This window comes from Zalophus californianus, chromosome 4 (assembly GCF_009762305.2).
Source record: "Zalophus californianus isolate mZalCal1 chromosome 4, mZalCal1.pri.v2, whole genome shotgun sequence".
Taxonomy (NCBI): Eukaryota; Metazoa; Chordata; class Mammalia; order Carnivora; family Otariidae; genus Zalophus; species Zalophus californianus.
Window position 1 is genome coordinate 36223748 of NC_045598.1, and position 17038 is coordinate 36240785.

General features: G+C 36.9%; 1 protein-coding gene and 1 non-coding gene across 2 annotated transcripts in view; one reads left to right on the top strand and one right to left on the bottom strand.

Moving 5' to 3' along the window:
• MAST2 (microtubule associated serine/threonine kinase 2) overlaps nt 1-17038 on the top strand; it is a 223286-nt gene that overhangs the window by 108050 nt on the left and 98198 nt on the right.
• On the bottom strand, nt 7453-7559 carry LOC113917202. Its single transcript, XR_003518160.1, has one exon. It is a non-coding gene; the product is annotated as a U6 spliceosomal RNA (small nuclear RNA).

Genomic DNA, 17038 nt, shown 5'->3' on the forward strand with positions numbered 1-17038 from the left:
GGGAGCGGCAGGCAGAGGGAGAAACAGGCTCCCTGCTGAGCAAGGAGTCCCATGTAGGACTCTATCCCAGGACCCTGGGATCATGATCTGAGCTGAAGGCAGATGCTTAACTTACTGAGCCACTCACGCATCCCTGACAATAAAATACTTTAAAGATTTTATTTATTTATTTATTTGAGAGAGCGAGAAAGAGAGAGAGCACATGAGAGGGGGAGGGTTGGGGGGAGAAGCAGACTCCCCGCTGAGTGGAGAGCCTGATGCGGCACTCGATCCCGGGACTGCAGGATCATGACCTGAGCCGAAGGCAGTCGCTTAACCGACTGAGCCACCCAGATGCCCGACAATAAAACACTTTAAAATAAACATAGAGGTAACCAAATTTGAATAATCACAGCTTTTTCATGAGGAGACTTTGTTTTCTTAAATAATTAAGGACATACTAAGTCAGCATAAAGCAAAGAAAATTATTCTAGTAAGACACAAAATATTTGGGACGCCTGGGTGGCTCAGTTAAGCGGCTGCTTTCGGCTTAGTTCATGATACCCGGCTCCTGGGATTGAGTCCTGCATCTGGCTCCCTGCTCAGTGGGGAGCCTGCTTCTCCCTCTCCTGCTCCCCCTGCTTGTGCTTGCTCTCTCTGTCAAATAAATAAATAAAATCTTTAAAAATAAAAAGATACAAAATATTTGCTATCTATACATATTACACAAAAAGAAAAGAATAGCCTTTAATATTGTAGGTGAAGGCGATAAACTGTAAACCAAGGAGAGTTAGCCCATCAAAACTAAGCAAACTTATTTAAGATTTTAAGCAGTTCAAAGCTTCTCAGACTCATGGCATTGGTATTATAAACCATGGCAAACAAAATTCACTTTCTAAATTTTCTTCATTCTTTTCCTTCATATTCTGTAACATATTTATACTCTACTTGAGGATGGTTCTTAGGGAGTCATGAAGGTCAGATTTAATTTTAAAATAATACTAAAATATATTACCATGCAATGCATTTGTCTTTGCTATCTTCAAATGAATCAATAAGTAAACATTTAAAAATGTCTCAGACTGTCCAGCCAATCACAGTCAACCCATAGAACCAAGAAAGTTAATAATAAATGTTTTGAGGTGCTAAGTTTTGGGATTATTTGTTAAGTAGTGTTTTGGACTGGATGTTTGTGTCCTCCCAAAGTTCATATGTTGAAGCCTATTTCCCAATCTTCTGGTATTTGGAGGTGGGGCCTTTGGGAGGTAGCTAGACTACCACAACAGTCAATGTGTAGAATATTTTTATTACCCAAAAATATACCTTGTGTCATTGTGCAGTCAATTCACCTTTCACCTCTTGGCTCCAGGAAACCCCTGATCTGCTTTTTGGCACTATAGATTAGTTTTGCCTGTGGCAGAATTTCATACAGTAGCTACTCTTTTGTAATAGGCTTCCTCATGTTTCAGTACTCCTGTTCATTTTTTTTTTTTTTAAGTGAGAGAGAATGTGCACATGCACGCATGCAGTGGGGGAAGGACAGAGGGAGAGAGAGAATCTCAAGTAGCTTCCATGCCCAGTGCCAGCCCGACACAGGGCTTGATTTCACAACCTGAGCAGAAATCAAGAGTTGGACACTTAACCGACTGAGCCACCCTGGCGCCCCTGCTCCTGTTCATTTTAATGCTTAGTATTTTCTTGTGTGAACATACCACTATTTTTCTGATGGATATTTGGTTTGCTTCCAGTTTTTGGATATTATGAATAAAGCTGCTGTGATTATTCATGTACAAGTCTTTTTATGGACATATGTTTCCTTTTTTTTTTTTTTTTTGGTATATACCTGAGAGAGGTCAGGCCATGAAAACAGTATCCTAATCGCTGCTATCACCAATGGGAGTAACTTAGCTATAAACAAACCTAAAATGAAACCTGATTATATAGAGGAAAAATAAATTTATAAAAGTAGAGAGTCAGCAAACTTCAGATTTACCTCTGGAAGTCAAGAAAAGACATTCCTGGGCAGCCCACATGAGATACACTTACCTCTTGTGGCTCTGTGAGGTGAATCCATTGGGCATTTTTGGTGGAGGACTTCCAGCACTGTTTAACAGGTAATTTTCCAAAAAAGATAAAATCATGGTTCTTACCTAGATCTAAAATGAAAACATTTAAAGATGAACAACTCATCATTAACAAGGGAACCACCCAGATGTTACAACCAGTTATCAATTTTTTTCCATTATCAATTTTTGTATGATTGAAAGTTAGCAAAATATCAAGGATAATAATTTAATTAATGCTCTTCCCATCTGGGTATTCATCTATTTGAGCAGTAAAGTGAAGGCAAACCATTCGTAAGTTATTAAAATGTCTGTAGTTTTCCTTGCCTTTATTTCAGCAAAATCACTGTTGTAATTAAGATTTAAAAAAAATGAATGGTATTATCTTTATGTCAATTATATCTCAATAAAACTGGGAGAAAAGAATGTTAAATAATTCATTAATATTTCATATTATATATTGAAATTATATTTTGAATATACTATACTCGGTTAAATAAAAATGTACTAAAAGCTTTTTAAATTGTGTTATTTTGACAACAGTGCCAAATTAACAAACCTTGAGCCATTTTGTTTCTTACATTACTTTTAAAAAGTTAAGTTCTCTTTAGAAGGCATTTATTCTGCTGGCCTTGAATTTCACACATCAAACTTTGTAATGGAGTTTCATAAATTACTGTTGTCATAGAAGATATTACAATGTTTTAATATCATCTTATAAGTTGTTATCACTGTTATTGCAGTTTCACCATTTCTTAAAAGCATTGTCTAAGACCATGTAACAGTTCTTAGGATCTTCTTTAATCTTTTCAGTGCTGGGATATTATAAAGAAAACCAAAAATAGCAGTATGTTCATACTAAATCTTAATCTGTGATGGTCTCAAAGTAGTCTATAGAAATCAGTTTGAGATTATTTGGTGGCGAATCTTCTTCATAGTCATGTATGGTGAACATAATCTAAGGTGGTTCCTATGGTCTCCTCCTCCTCATGGTCTCCTCCTCCTCTTGAGTGTGGACAGTACCTGTGATTTGCTTCTAGCCAATAGAACATAGTACAGGTGATGAGATACCATTCCTGTGACTATATTATGGTATATAAGACTTTGTCTAGTTAGTAGACTCATCATAGAGACTGTACTGGTTTGAGGAAGTAAGCAGCCATGTTGAGAAAGAATACAACCCAGGTGACACTGTGACTGTAGCCTTGAGAGACCCTAAGCAGAGGACCTAGTTAAGCTGTGCTTGAATTTTTGACTCACAGAAACTGTGAAATAATCAGTGTTTATTGTTTTAAGTGGCTACATTTGAGGTAATTTGTTACTCAATAGAAAATGAATACATGATGCAGATGTACTTTTTACATTTTCTTTTATTTCCTTATATTTCAATGTCACTTTCCTTGTATTTGCTATGTGAAAATTCATTTGATTAAAATATTTTTAATCTTCTAAAAAGTTAAAGAGCCAAACTGCCAAACAGATTTCTTTGGTTTTTGTCTTCCCATCAAATGATAAATGTTAAGTGTATGTTTAAGTTTATAAAAAGCCATCACATAATTCTTCAAAATAGTTGTACCATTTTATACTCCCACTAGTGCTACGGGAATTCTAGTTGGCCCACTTGTTATGGTCAGACTTTAAATTTTAGCCATTCTAGTGGGTGGGTAGTGGTATTGCATTGTAGTTTTAACTTGCATTTACCAGATGAAAAATGATGTTGAACATGTTTTCATATACTTATTAGCTATTTATATATCTTCTTTTGTGAAATGTGTGCTCAAATCTTTTGCTCACTTAAAAAAATGAATTGTTTGGTTTATTATTGAGTTGTAAGAGACGTATATGTATTCCAGATACAGATTTTTTTTGGTCAGATATATTGTGACTATTTTCCTCTAGTCTATGGCTTGCCTTTTCCTTTGAAAGATACATGGAATGGTATTTTTCAAAAAGCATAAGGTTTTAATTTTGATGTTGTTCAGTTTGTGAGTTTTCATTTTTTACTCTGAGGTCGATTTGTGAGTATTCATCCTCTGTCTAAGAAATCCTTGCCTATCCCAAGATCATGCAGATTTTCTCCAATGTTTTCTTCTAGAAGTTTTATAATTTTAGCTTTTATGTTTGGGTCTTAAACCCTTTTGAATTAATATTTAAAGTTAAAAATTGTGATAAGATACATATAACAGAATTTTGCTGTTGAATTGTACACATTCTCAGGTATACAATTTAATGGCATTTAGTTCATACACAGTGTTGTGCAATCATCACCACTATATTTCTAAACTTTTTCATCACTGTAAGTAAAAACTTTGTAATAATTTCCCATTCTCCACTTTTCCTAGCCCCTGGTATCTCTGTTCTACTTAATTTCTCATGTATTTGTCTATTCTCAGTATTGCATGGGAATAGAACCACACCATATTTGCCTTTTTATGTCTGGCTTCTGTCACTTAGCGTAATTCATATTGTCTGTATCTTAAGTAAGTTTTGGTAAGATATTTTTTGAACTTTTAAAAAAGATTTTATTTTATTTTTAAAAAGATTTTATTTATTCATTTGACACAGAGAGAGAGAGAGCGAGCACACAAGCAGGGGGAGCAGCAGAGGGAGAGGGAGAGGGAGAAGCAGACTTCCCGCGGACCAGGGAGCCCGATACGGGGCTTGCTTCCAGGACCCTGGGATCATGACCTGAGCTGAAGGCAGATGCTTAACCAACTGAGCCCCTCAGGCGCCCCAATTTTATTTATTTGAGAGAGAGAGAGAGAATGAGTGGGGGGAGGGGAGGGAAAGGGAAAGGGAGAGAATTCCAAGCACGCTCCACACTGAGCACAGAGCCCATCTTGGGGCTCAGTCTCAGGACCCTGAGATCATGACCTGAGCCGAAACCAAGAGTTGGATACTTAACCAACCCAGACACCCCTGAACTTTTTTATGTAAGTTATCCATCTTATATATTACTGGCGTAGGTTATTCATGGTATTCTCATTCTTTTATTGTCTGTTGAAATGTTGCAATAACCGATCTTTTATTCCTAAGAATGGTAATCTGTGTTTTCTCTCCTTTGCTTGATTTGTCTTACTAGGATTTTTTTTTTTTTTCTTTTAAGTAAACTCTATGCCCAACGTGGCGCTTGAACTCATGACCCCAGTATCAAGTGTTGAATGCTCGGGGCGCCTGGGTGGCTCAGTCGGTTAAGTGGCTGCCTTCAGCTTGGGTCATGATCCCGGGGTCCTGGGATCAAGCCCCACGTCAGGCTTCCTGCTCGGCGGGGAGCCTGCTTCTCCCTCTCCCTCTGCCTGTCTCTCTGCCTACTTGTGCTATCTCTCTCTCTGTCAAATCAATAAATAAAATCTTAAAAAAAAAAAGTTGAATGCTCTACCAACCCGAGTCAGCCAAACACCCCTCTCTTACAAAGATTTTTATTAATTTTATTAATAATTTCAAAGAACCCACTTTTGGTTTTGTTAATTTTTTCTACTTCTTTTCTGTCATTGATTTCTTCTTTTTTAAACATGTCTTAAACCATCCAGGCAGCTTCTAGAGCTTGTGACAGGGCTCTTCTATCCAGCCCCCCCCTTAATTGAAGTATAGTTGACAGACAGTGTTTCAGTCATTGATTTCTGTTTTTACTTTTATGTATTCTTGTATTTTGAATTTAATTTGCTTTTCTTTTTCCAGTTTTTAATGTAGAGGCATAAGTTAGTGATTTTAGATCTTCCTTTTTTAACATAAGCATTTAAAGCTATAAATTTCCTTCTAAGGACTCCTTTAGCTGCATACTATAAAGTTTGATATCTTGTGTATTAATTTTAATTGAATCTAAATTATTTTCTAATTTCTTTTGTCATTTCATCTTTGACCAATAGATTATTTAGAAGTGTGGTTTTATTTTCAAATGTTGGGGAATCCTGTAGGCTTTTTAAAAATTGTAATTGATTTTGAGTTCTGTTGTGTTCAGATAACATTATAAGATTTCAATCTTTTGAAATTTCTTGAGACTTCTTTTATGGCCTAGCTTGTGGTCTTTCTTGATGAATGTTCAATGTATGTTTGGTTAGCTGCCCTGAACTCTAACCTGTGCCTTCTCAGCTTAGTGGAACTACTGTGTTTTGCTTGAACTGTAGTTCTCTGTGCTACTGTAAGAAAATTGTTCCCAAGTAGAGGGAAGGGACAACCGGGATGTCTCTGCATTTGAGTTTCCCTTTTTTCTGGGTTTGCATTTTTGTGTTGCCTTTTCCTAGTGCCTGAAAACTACTGCCTCATATGTTTTGTCTAGTTTTAGGGGGCTTTGTAGTAGAATGGTAAAGTTTGTTTCCATAACTCTGTCATAGTTGCAGGTGAAAGTTTGACAATATTAATGCCTAAAATTGAGAGTTTTTTTAGTTCTCTCATAAGTCAGAACCTGTATTTTGTTTCCAGTTAATGAAATTCTCATTTCTACTTCCTCATTTTCCTCTTCAGGTAACTCAGTAATATATATAACAAAGTTGTTCAACATGACTTTTGTTCCTGTTATCATCTATAGAACTGAGTCATATATATATTTTTAAAAAGTTAGGTACGATTTTTTTCTCACTTTATTATCAGTAAAATTGCTACTTTCATTTAAGTCTTTATTCTTGTCAGTGACCATTTGTTTCATCATTTTTTTATCCAGCTTAAATGTTTAGCGATTTTAGTGTCAAATTTCAAAATAATTTACATTAAACCTATAAATATTTCTTTGTTTTCTATGATTACTTCACCATTAAACCACAGGAGAAAAAAACACCTTTATATTTGGCTAAATATTGGATAGATAATATTATTTTAAGAACAATTATACTTGCTTTCTATATTGACATTTGCTTCACTTCTTTGAATATAATGGCTTATTTTCTGTTTATTATCTTTTCTTTACCACTGATAATTGTATGTGTGCTTTCTGTGTGTGCTGAAGTCTGTTCACTTTCATTAGTTTTGTTTTTTCATTTAAGCAAACCAACTTATTTGTAGATTTTCTATTTCTTTTTTTTAAAGATTTATTTTTTATTGTTACTTTTTTAAAAGATTTATTTGAGAGAGAAAGGGAGAGATCACACAAGTGGGAGGGGCAGAGGCAGAGGGAGAGAGAATCTCAAGCAGACTCCATGCTGAGTGTGGAGCCCAACATGGGGCTTGATCTCATGACCCTGAAATCATGACCTGAGCCAAAACCAAGAGTCAGATACTTAACCGACTGAGCCACCCAGGCATCCCTATTTCTTTTTCTTAAGCTCCACTTCCCTGCTTTTCTGTCTCTGTCCTGATTATAGCTCATAGTCATTATTATAATGATCTAGAGGATTTAAAAATAAAATGTAATTGTATTCAGAGAGTACCAAGTTTGAATACATATTTTTTCAGTTTCCAAAAATATATTACAAAATATAAAAATACAGAATACTTCATGAATTTGTGTGTCATCCTTGTGCAGGAGCCATGTTAATCTTCTCTCTGTTGTTCTAATTGTAGTATATGTGCTGTTGAAGTGAGCACAAGTTTGAATATATTTTTACAAAAAACATAAAGTGTTAAAAATTGAAAATTTTCATGCTTCCAAAGTTATTTTGTTTTTATTTTTTTTTTAAAGATTTATTTATTTAGAGCGCAGGAGAGCATGAGCTGAGGGAGAAGGGGAGGGAGAGAAAGAATCTTAAGTAGATTCCCCACTGAGTGAGGAGCCCCATGCGGGGCTCAATTTTATGACCCAAGATCAAAATCAAGAGTCAGATGCTCAGCCAACTGAGCCACCCAGGTCTTCCTATTTTTATTTTTAAATATTTAAAATTATTGGGCACCTGGGTGGCTTAGTCGGTTGAGCATCAGGCTCTTGGTTTTGGTTGGGGTCATGGCCTCAGGGTCATAGGATTGGGCCTCAGGCTCTGCACTTGGTGGGGAGTCTGCTTGGGGTTCTCTCTCTCCCTCTCCTTCTGCCCCTCCCCCTGCTCACGCACTCTCTCTAAAATAAATAAATCTTTTTTAAAAAATTAGGCTAAATTAAAAAATTTTGTGATTTTAGATCTAAAAATCTAAGTATGTGTTTTTATAAAAAACATTTCAATTTTAGCATTAACTGTACAATTATCAGTATAAAAAGTTAGTCTGTGGCCTTACATATGTTATGTCTAGACCTGCACAAAAATAAATTTACTAGTAATATGAATTCCTTAATTCTGTAAAATGTTCCTCAGCTGCCATGTGCTCTGTTATGAATACTGAGCTAAATGATGAATATCTTTCAAACCATGAATTAGAACAGAAAGAAATCAAGTAAATAGTTAGTTTGGCTGTATTTGGAGCCAGTACTTGTATTAGCCAAGAAATCTATTACATTCACGTTACCCGAGAGGAGGAAGGATTTGACAGGTTAATTAGTCTTTTTGCTTACGCCTAAGACCCTTTGCTGTTAAAATATTTTATAATCTCAGCAGGGTTCTTTCAGAAGTTTGCTGTTTCAGAGTCTGTAACAGCAATTGGACATGGTTGTCTTCTTAAAAAATACATAGGAAGAAAAAAATACATAGGAAGAAAGATGTGGGCAAGTGTTTTCCTGCGGTTTGAACAGTGTAAATTGTAAGAATGGATTTTTAGGGTTGCACTTTGTCAGTCAGTGTAGTACTCCAGATCACAAGTGTGACAGAGGGAACCCATTTCTTTAGTGAATTTATTTTTTGCGTTTGTGGTTTTGCATAACTGCTAAAATGAGAAGCCCATAGCAGAGACCTTTCTTGCCTGGCCCTAAGGGTGGTAATGCAGTCGATAAATAGTTGTTGTGTGAACAAATAAGAAAAGGTTGTTTGATTTTCCTTCCCTCAAGTTGTTGAGTGCTGTCCAATCCCAGGGAAATGTTAAGCTTTCCTATCGCTGACAAAGCTAAAGGAATATTGGCACAAATGTATTATAATGCCAGTAAGTTTAAAGAAAGTGCTCTCTGTGGGGATATGTTAAACCCTAGGAGTTAAGAGTTATACCTTCTTTGGGTCAGATGAAGGACATAAGATAGGATTCTCATTCTCTAAAAATCAAATATTTTCTAACCTTTAGCATTATTTAAGGAGCTCCATGCTCTCTCTCCTCTCCCAATTTATTATTGCACAGCAGGCTAGAGAGAAATGTATTTGCTATTGTCAGAATCTTCTGCTGAAAGGTATTTATAGCATAGCAGTTCATAACATTGATTCTAGAGATTACTTCAGTTCACTAACTTGGCTGAACACAGGAATACTTCTGGCTAGCATAATTCATATGTAGGGTAACTAGGTGCAGATATATTGAGGAAAGGGTACTTTCCTCTTTACCATCCCTTTAAAGATTTTAACCTCTTTGTGTATGTGAGTTTTTTTTAATAATGGGAATTATAATAATAACACATGTATTATAGGACTATGATGAGGACTGGATTGGTATTATGTGTAGAGTGCTTAGAATAAAATCCAATACATAGTAAGTACTTATAAATGTTGGTTGCTGTTATGTCATCATTATTATATTACTATTACTATTACTCAGGAGAATGGGCTTGGGTATTAGAGAATGGACTGTGTTGAGTAGAAACTTGGGGCCTGGCCTTAACTGCATGGCCTCGGCTTGGGATGGGGATAGACCATGGCTGGTTTCTTAGTTGTGGGAGTGTGGGCTTTTGTGACTGACCCTGATAATATCATGAAACTTTCCCAAAGTGGGACTCAGGACTTATTGAGAAGTTGTAGATTTCTGAAGAGTGTTTCCATTTTCATTAGGACTTATAGAGAGCAGGGGATTCTGAAATAGGAGCTGTGAGAGCCAAGTGATTAGACTGGTAATGGGAGGAATTGAGTGTCTGTAGCTACTAGGTGAGAGTGAGTTTGCTTGGGTAATAAGTACAGTGGCTTTCAAATTTTTTAGATTCTGACCCTTAGTAAAAAATAAATCTTACATTGCAGCCCATCACATCTGTTTGCCCTTATATTTATATGTATTATCAGTAATAGATGTCACAAACATACATATTTCACAAAACAGGTCTTATTGTGTGAAGCACTCTAGTATTTTCTATTCTATTTCATTCTCTTTCCCTTTTTAAGAAAATGTTGGACTTGACTTCTAAATTGATTTTATGAGTTACTAAAGAGTTGTGACCTGTAGTTGAAAAAGTATTGGTTGGGATAGGAATTAATCCTTTGAATGTTACCCTAGAAAAATAGTTTGACATACTTTGTCATCTAAATAAATGAGAGGAACCCTTCAGAGTTGGCAGGTTCTCTGAAGCAGGGGACCAAAACTTTTGCTTATTCTGGTTCCTTTAGCTCCATTTGATCACTTGGCTTTACCTGAGCACTTGGCTTTCTTCAGGCCAGGCTGTTTTTGTCAGATGGTTCCTTGTATGTTTGGGCTTCTCTCCTCCTCTACATTGGGAGCCAGCTCCTGGAGGGCAAGAACTATAATAATAGCTAACACTTTTGGGCACCTGGGTGGCTCAGTCGGTTAAGCGTCTGCCTTCCGCCCAGGTCATAATCCCAGGGTCTATGGGATCGAGCCCCGCGTTGGGCTCCTTGCTCGGTGGAGAGCCTGCTTCTCCCTGTCAAATAAATAAATAAAATCTTTGAAAAAAAAATAGCTAACACTTCTAGAGCACTTCCTCTTTGCTAGGCACTTTTCTGCTTTACTTATATTAATCTTCACCACAACCTCTTTATTAGGTACCTTAAATTATTTTCATTCTGCAGATAGGGAAAACAAAGCATATGGAAGTTAAGTAGCTTACCCTTCATTAGAGTTCTTCTGTAGCTTACCATAATGTCTTGTGTAATATCTGCCATACAAATGATTTCATTAATAGTTATTGACTGAAATTAAACCAAATAGTTTCTGGGTTTATTTTCTTAGCTCTCCTATGGCTTTTCTCACTACAAGTTTATTCAAGTGATTAGAGAGTAGTAGAAATTGAATTAAAAATGATGCTGAACTTTGTCTAAGGAAGGAATACAGAGTTTATTTAAATTGGTCAAATTCAGAATTTGAATAATGGCTATGCTTTGAGCCCTAACATTAAGACTGTCATCCTCCACCGGACATGGGTTTGAGAATGAATAATGTTGCAGAAATACCCACATATTTAGCTCCTTAATTTACTGATTTGGGATCTTAGTATGCCTTCTTCCAGTCCCCTGCCCACTGCAGCAGCTGTTCTATACTGGCCCACGCCTCCAGAGTTAATGGTATTTCTGTCACAGTGTGAGTTTTCAAGTTGGTATGTACAATTTTTGCCAGAGTCTTCACTGCTACCAGGCCTCAGGGTTGGAGGTTGCAACTGACTTGTGGGGGAGGGAGTTTGGTGCTTGTCACTGAGGAGGAACAAGGTGCTCTCTGACGCTCTGATTTGTTACAGGCCTAGTGTGAATGATGTCAGGCAGATCAGAGGACAGCTGATTCATTTGGGATCTGGGACTCCTCACTGTGCCTCACTGCTGCCTCCTGGGCTCTTAGGTCTTTTGCGGAGAGGGTGGGGGGAAATTCTGAATATTATGTTTTTGAAGAACAGTGCTCTAATTTTTCTCTTAAGTTTGGGAAGCCTTTGTAAGTTTCCTTTGGCTTATAGACCGCATACCCCTTGTGTGAGAGAACTTCCTGCCAAGACTCCCGAGTGTGAGAGGGCAAAAGCTTTGAGTAGCCAGGAAAATGATGAAACGGAGGAGAGAGAGACTGGGAGCACCATGTCTGCGGATTCAGTAAGGAGGCTGGGGTATCTGAGTGGAAACTGGCAGATGTTAGGAAAAGAACTAATGCCAACTAACATACTTTATTTGCTTGGATAAAGACTCTGCTTTGGAGATGCCTGTCAGAAAGAGGGCTGAGCTGGCTTCACAAATTCAAGGTCAAAACACTGGTTCCTGGCAGGGGCCCACGGGGCTCCTAATTATGAAAATTGAGTTAGATACCATTTTAGGGGTGCTTAGGTACCTGGGGAACTGGGTTAACAATGAAGATCTTTCTTTCCTGCCATGAAAGCAGATGTATGTTTAGTGTCGAAGCTGCATATACAAGCCCATGAATGTGAGAAACAAATGGAAATGAAAGTATCTTCTCCTTGGACTAGAGAGGGTATTGTATTTCTGCCCCTCGCCTGTCAGCTCAGGACCTCAGATCTGCCCTTGCAGATCCAAGTCTGAGTCCTTTAGGGTGTGACCTGAATTTTATTTCTGTGTTGGCCAATAGAGAAATAAAATAGAAATAGAAAAATACTTAGATAAGGATTTCATAGCTGGGGAATGGAAGATGGCTTCCACGTCAGGGTACCTTTTCCAAGAGCTGCTCAGGCTTATTTAATGAAGAAGTGCAGAGTGCATTGATCAGCAAAGTAGGAAACCAGGGAAAGAAGTGTCCTAGAATCCATTCCACTTCAGTGATCTGTCTTGAACTGCCTTTGTGTAACTCACAGGCTGGAGGGCGTGCCCTTGACTTTCTCCCTGTGAATGTTAGAGCTTACCTGGAGATAGTGTGGTATACTTGAATAGACACACTTCTTCAGTGGGGTTCCTTTGGGTCATTGCCTTTCTGTGTTAGTGGATGCTCATTGATTAAAGTAATGATTCAACCAGACTTTGGAAGACTGGATTTGTCTGAAGTATATAATTGGAAAGATTGGCCTATGTTTAAAAAAAGTGTTTATTCTCCTACTAAGACTAAAAGTTAAAGACCATAAAAAAGAAGCTTTATGGACTAAAGTGTCATTTAAAGTGAAGAGGATTTGTTACCAAATTGTAAATTTTTTAAATTAAGTTTGTAGTTTAAGAGAACATAAGCGGTCAAAATCATGCTCTCTCCAAATGTTGTTGGTGCACTACGGTAATCACTGTATCTGTTTTAGTGACTTTGAATTTAGCTTAGGAAAATTCCCCTTGAGGAACTAGTAAGTAGTTTATAAATCACTTTTCCTTTTTCAAACAATCCTTTTTAAACTCTAGCCTCATTGTATAACCAGTTTGCCAAGGAGTTAATTACTAGCAAATAATGAGATTTGGAATCACAGATCTGTACCTCTGAAGCAAATAATACATTATATGTTTAAAAAAAAGAAGAAGAAGAAGATAGCAGGAGGGGAAGAATGAAGGGGGGGAAATCAGGGGAGGAGATGAACCATGAGAGACTATGGACTCTGAAAAACAAACTGAGGGTTCTAGAGGGGAGCGGGGGAGGGGGGTTGGGTTAGCCTGGTGATGGGTATTAAAGAGGGCACGTTCTTCATGGAGCACTGGGTGTTATATGCAAACAATGAATCACGGATCACTACATCAAAAACTAATGATGTAATGTATGGTGATTAACATAACAATAAAAAATGAGATTTGGTTCTCATAGATTTATAATCTTAATTATATATTCATCAAAATGGCTAAGGCTCATTTTATGTGTTAAGATTTGAAACTCTAAAATTTTGTATAAGCAATATTATTTAGGTTAATAAGAACTGTCTTATTGTATGTTCTAATTAGCTCTAGCTTATATATACTAGGGAGCTGATTTTTGAAATAGTTCTTTAGAAAAGTGAAAATTCTTTTTGAAAGTGAGAAATTAAGCCAAAGTTGCTTTTTGTAGTTCTTGTAATTTTTATTAATATGTTGAGTTTGTGGAAATTTGGGCACACCTGGAATTTAAAATACTTTTCTGCCCTCTGTCTTTCTATCCTTTTATATCCACATATTGTGTACTCATCTGGGAAATATGCTGAAGCCAGCTAAAGGGATAATTAGTAGGAAGGTAAAGATTTCCTTTGAGTATATGTAATTAAACACAAGTAGAATGTAACCGTATATAAACAGTAATAACAGTACAGGAAACTAATATTTTTAAACAGGTGCTTATGCGATACTTGTTTTTTTAAATCTTTGAAATGAAATATTGTGGCTAAATATGGTATTTGTATAGAAAGCCATGTTCCTACTATAGCAAATTAAATGCTGTGCATCTGTCGATTATTTTTCATCATCTGTGACATATCAATCAATGATCAACAAAGTAGAAGTCATATTTACCATCTGTTTTCAGTCTAATGATGTTACTTACTTAATAGTCTTCGTTAGGACTTAACACATTATCGAGATGGTTAGGTTGTTTTTAGCGGAAAAAACCTAAAAAACTAAAATTTAAGTAGAAGCAAAATTTATTATACAGAGTTAAGTGATGTCATTTGAGGTTTCATTAGGCAAAAGTTAGCTAAATAAGTTGGTATTATGGTAGATATAATCTAACTATTAATGTTTTACTTTTATGGATAGATACATTTCTCTAGGAAGTTTTAGTCATTGACACAAAGTATTACTTACTGCTTGCTAATTGGTGAGTTGTAGTAGATTTTTTCCAGAAACCAAATCTAAATACTTTGAATACCCAAAGCTTACATTTTTGGTTTTAATTCTGTGGATTAAATTTTAGTCTCAATGGTCCCTGTGTGCCAACATTGCACTGAAGTATGATATTCGAGAATGATTTTTGACCACTTTTTTTTTGAGCCTCTTGCCTAAACTAACCCACTTTGAATATGTTTCTTTTTGGTTGAGAAATTATCCCTGACCCTGCTTTTCTCTACCGTGGTATGTTGTCAGAATCTCTACTCTTTGCCGAGGATCTGAAGTAAACCAGCACATGTTTTCACCCACATCAGCTCCAGTCCTGTACTTCACTAAAATCCCATTTAGTGCTGATTGTGCCCTGGCTACTTCTCCTCTTGCCTTTTTCCTGAACCCACAAGCTCATAGCAGTCCTGGCAGTCCCTGTTCCAGCCGCGCACTGCAGTGGAGGTAAGGAAACCTGCTCTGATGTGAATGTAGGCCTTGGTGATTGCTTTTGGCCTAGTAGCTAAAACCCAAACCTTTCTCCTTGATAATGGGGAGAAACAGAATAAAAGTCACAGAGAAGAGTAAGGGGAATGTATGTCAGATATTTCTGCTATATTCAAAATTCAAGAGAAAGAAAGCATATCAGTAGACAGTTATGTGCCCATTGTGACAGTAGGACAGCCCTGTGACCACTCCATGGGAGGAGCATAGTGTGACAGAATGCTAGAGCTTTCTAAAGGTTAACTAGTCCAAATGCCACATTTTACACAACAGGAAAATTTGATTCTGAAATAGGTTAAGTGATTTGTTCAGATTGCTGAAAATAACTCTCTTCTCCTCATTTCTTTCTGCCTTTTTATATAGTCACCATTTGAGTACATGCTATGTGCTGGACACTGTTTTAGGCATGGAAAACAGAAGAGTGAACAGAAAGAACTAAAGTCCCTGCCCTCAGAGGAGCTTAGATTCTAGTGGAGGGAGACAATGAGTAAATATATAACAGATGGACAAATGTGATATTGAGAAAATAAAGTAGGTTGAGGAGAGTAGGGAATGTGAGACCCAGGGGTTGACATTTTATATAAGATGGTCAGGGAGGGTCCTCACTCATAAGTTGACATATGAGCAAAGACCTGAAGTCACAGAGCCAGAATAGAGGTATCTGGAGAAGAGTGTTTCAGACAGAGGCAACAGTTAAGTGCCAAAGACCTCATCTAAGAGTTTGCTTTCATGTGTTCTTTGTTCAGCAGAGTCCAGTGAAGCTTATATGGAATGAGTTAAGAGGTAAGAAGTGGGAAATGAGGTCTGAGACATAGTGAGAAGCCAAATGGAATAGAGCTTTAAATCCATTGTAAAGATTTTTGTTTTTATGCTGAGTGACATGAGAAGCTGTTTGAGGGTTTGAAGCAGAAGAATATTATGATCTGATTTAAATCAGAAGGATCCCTCTGGCTATAGTTAGAAGGTTACTGGTATAATCTTGGTAAGACTCCGTGGTTGTTTGAACCCATGGTGGTACAGGTGGTAAAAAGTGGTCAGATTTGAGGATGTATTTTGGAGGTAGAATTGATAGGATTTGTTGATGGATTACATGGCAGAGTTTGAGGAAAATATGAGTGAAGGATGACTGAAGATTGGGGGTTGAAAAGCTAGAAAAATGTAAAAACCATGAACTGAGACTGGGAAACTAAGGGAACACTGATTAGACATTCAGTTAAAGATAGGTGAAATTTGGTGAAGATATATAAGGAATTATCAGTGTTTAAGTGAAACAAATGATTAGATATATGAGATCATCCAATGACTGTCTGTTGATAAAGAAGGAAGAAATGTCAAAGGATTGTGCCCTGAGGCCATCGGACTTTGAGAGATTGGGGAGATGAGGAACTAATAGAGGAGAGACTGAAAAGGAGTGGGGCTTTTTAGGAATGAGAAGAATCAGGAGAGAGGTATCTTGGAAACTAATCAAAAAATTTTTCAAGAAGGAAAGTATGTTTGATCAATAGGTATTTGTTAAGCTTTTTGTTAGGAAAAAAAATTACCAGGAAAATGAGAAATTTGAGTAGAAGTAATATTTATTATATATAAACTTAAGTGACATTATTTGATATAGGAGCTCAAATTCCACAGACATATCATTAGTACAGTGTTAGACTGACATAGGACAGTGTTAGAGGCTCACTTCTTGTGAAGTCACCTTTCCAGAGGTACTAGACTTGGTGTGTGATGCTGAGTAAAATTGTAAGTTAGGTAGCACCCAGGACCTAACGTGTTCCCCCTTCTTGGCACATGACTTGAAGTACTATCTCTTCACATCTGTGGTCTTGCAACTTAGGGCTTGAAAACTTCTTAAATTTTGTTATGTTTTTTCCTAGGCTTCTTCCCATGTCTGGTAACTGTGTTAGTGTTTCATTCCATTCTTCTTTTGTATCCGTCCCATGCCAAGTACCAGTTCAGTGATACAGCAAGATGATTTTACCTTGTTGTTTGATGCATATGTTTGTATTTCTTTAAACATTCTTGAGTTTTATTCTGGGATGCAGTTATATTATTCAGAAATAGTTTGGTTCTTTCAAGGATTACTTTTTGGCTTTGTTGGGTGGGCCTAGAGCAGCATTTGGGGCTAATTTTTTCTTAATTCTGAGGCAGTGCTTTCTGAGT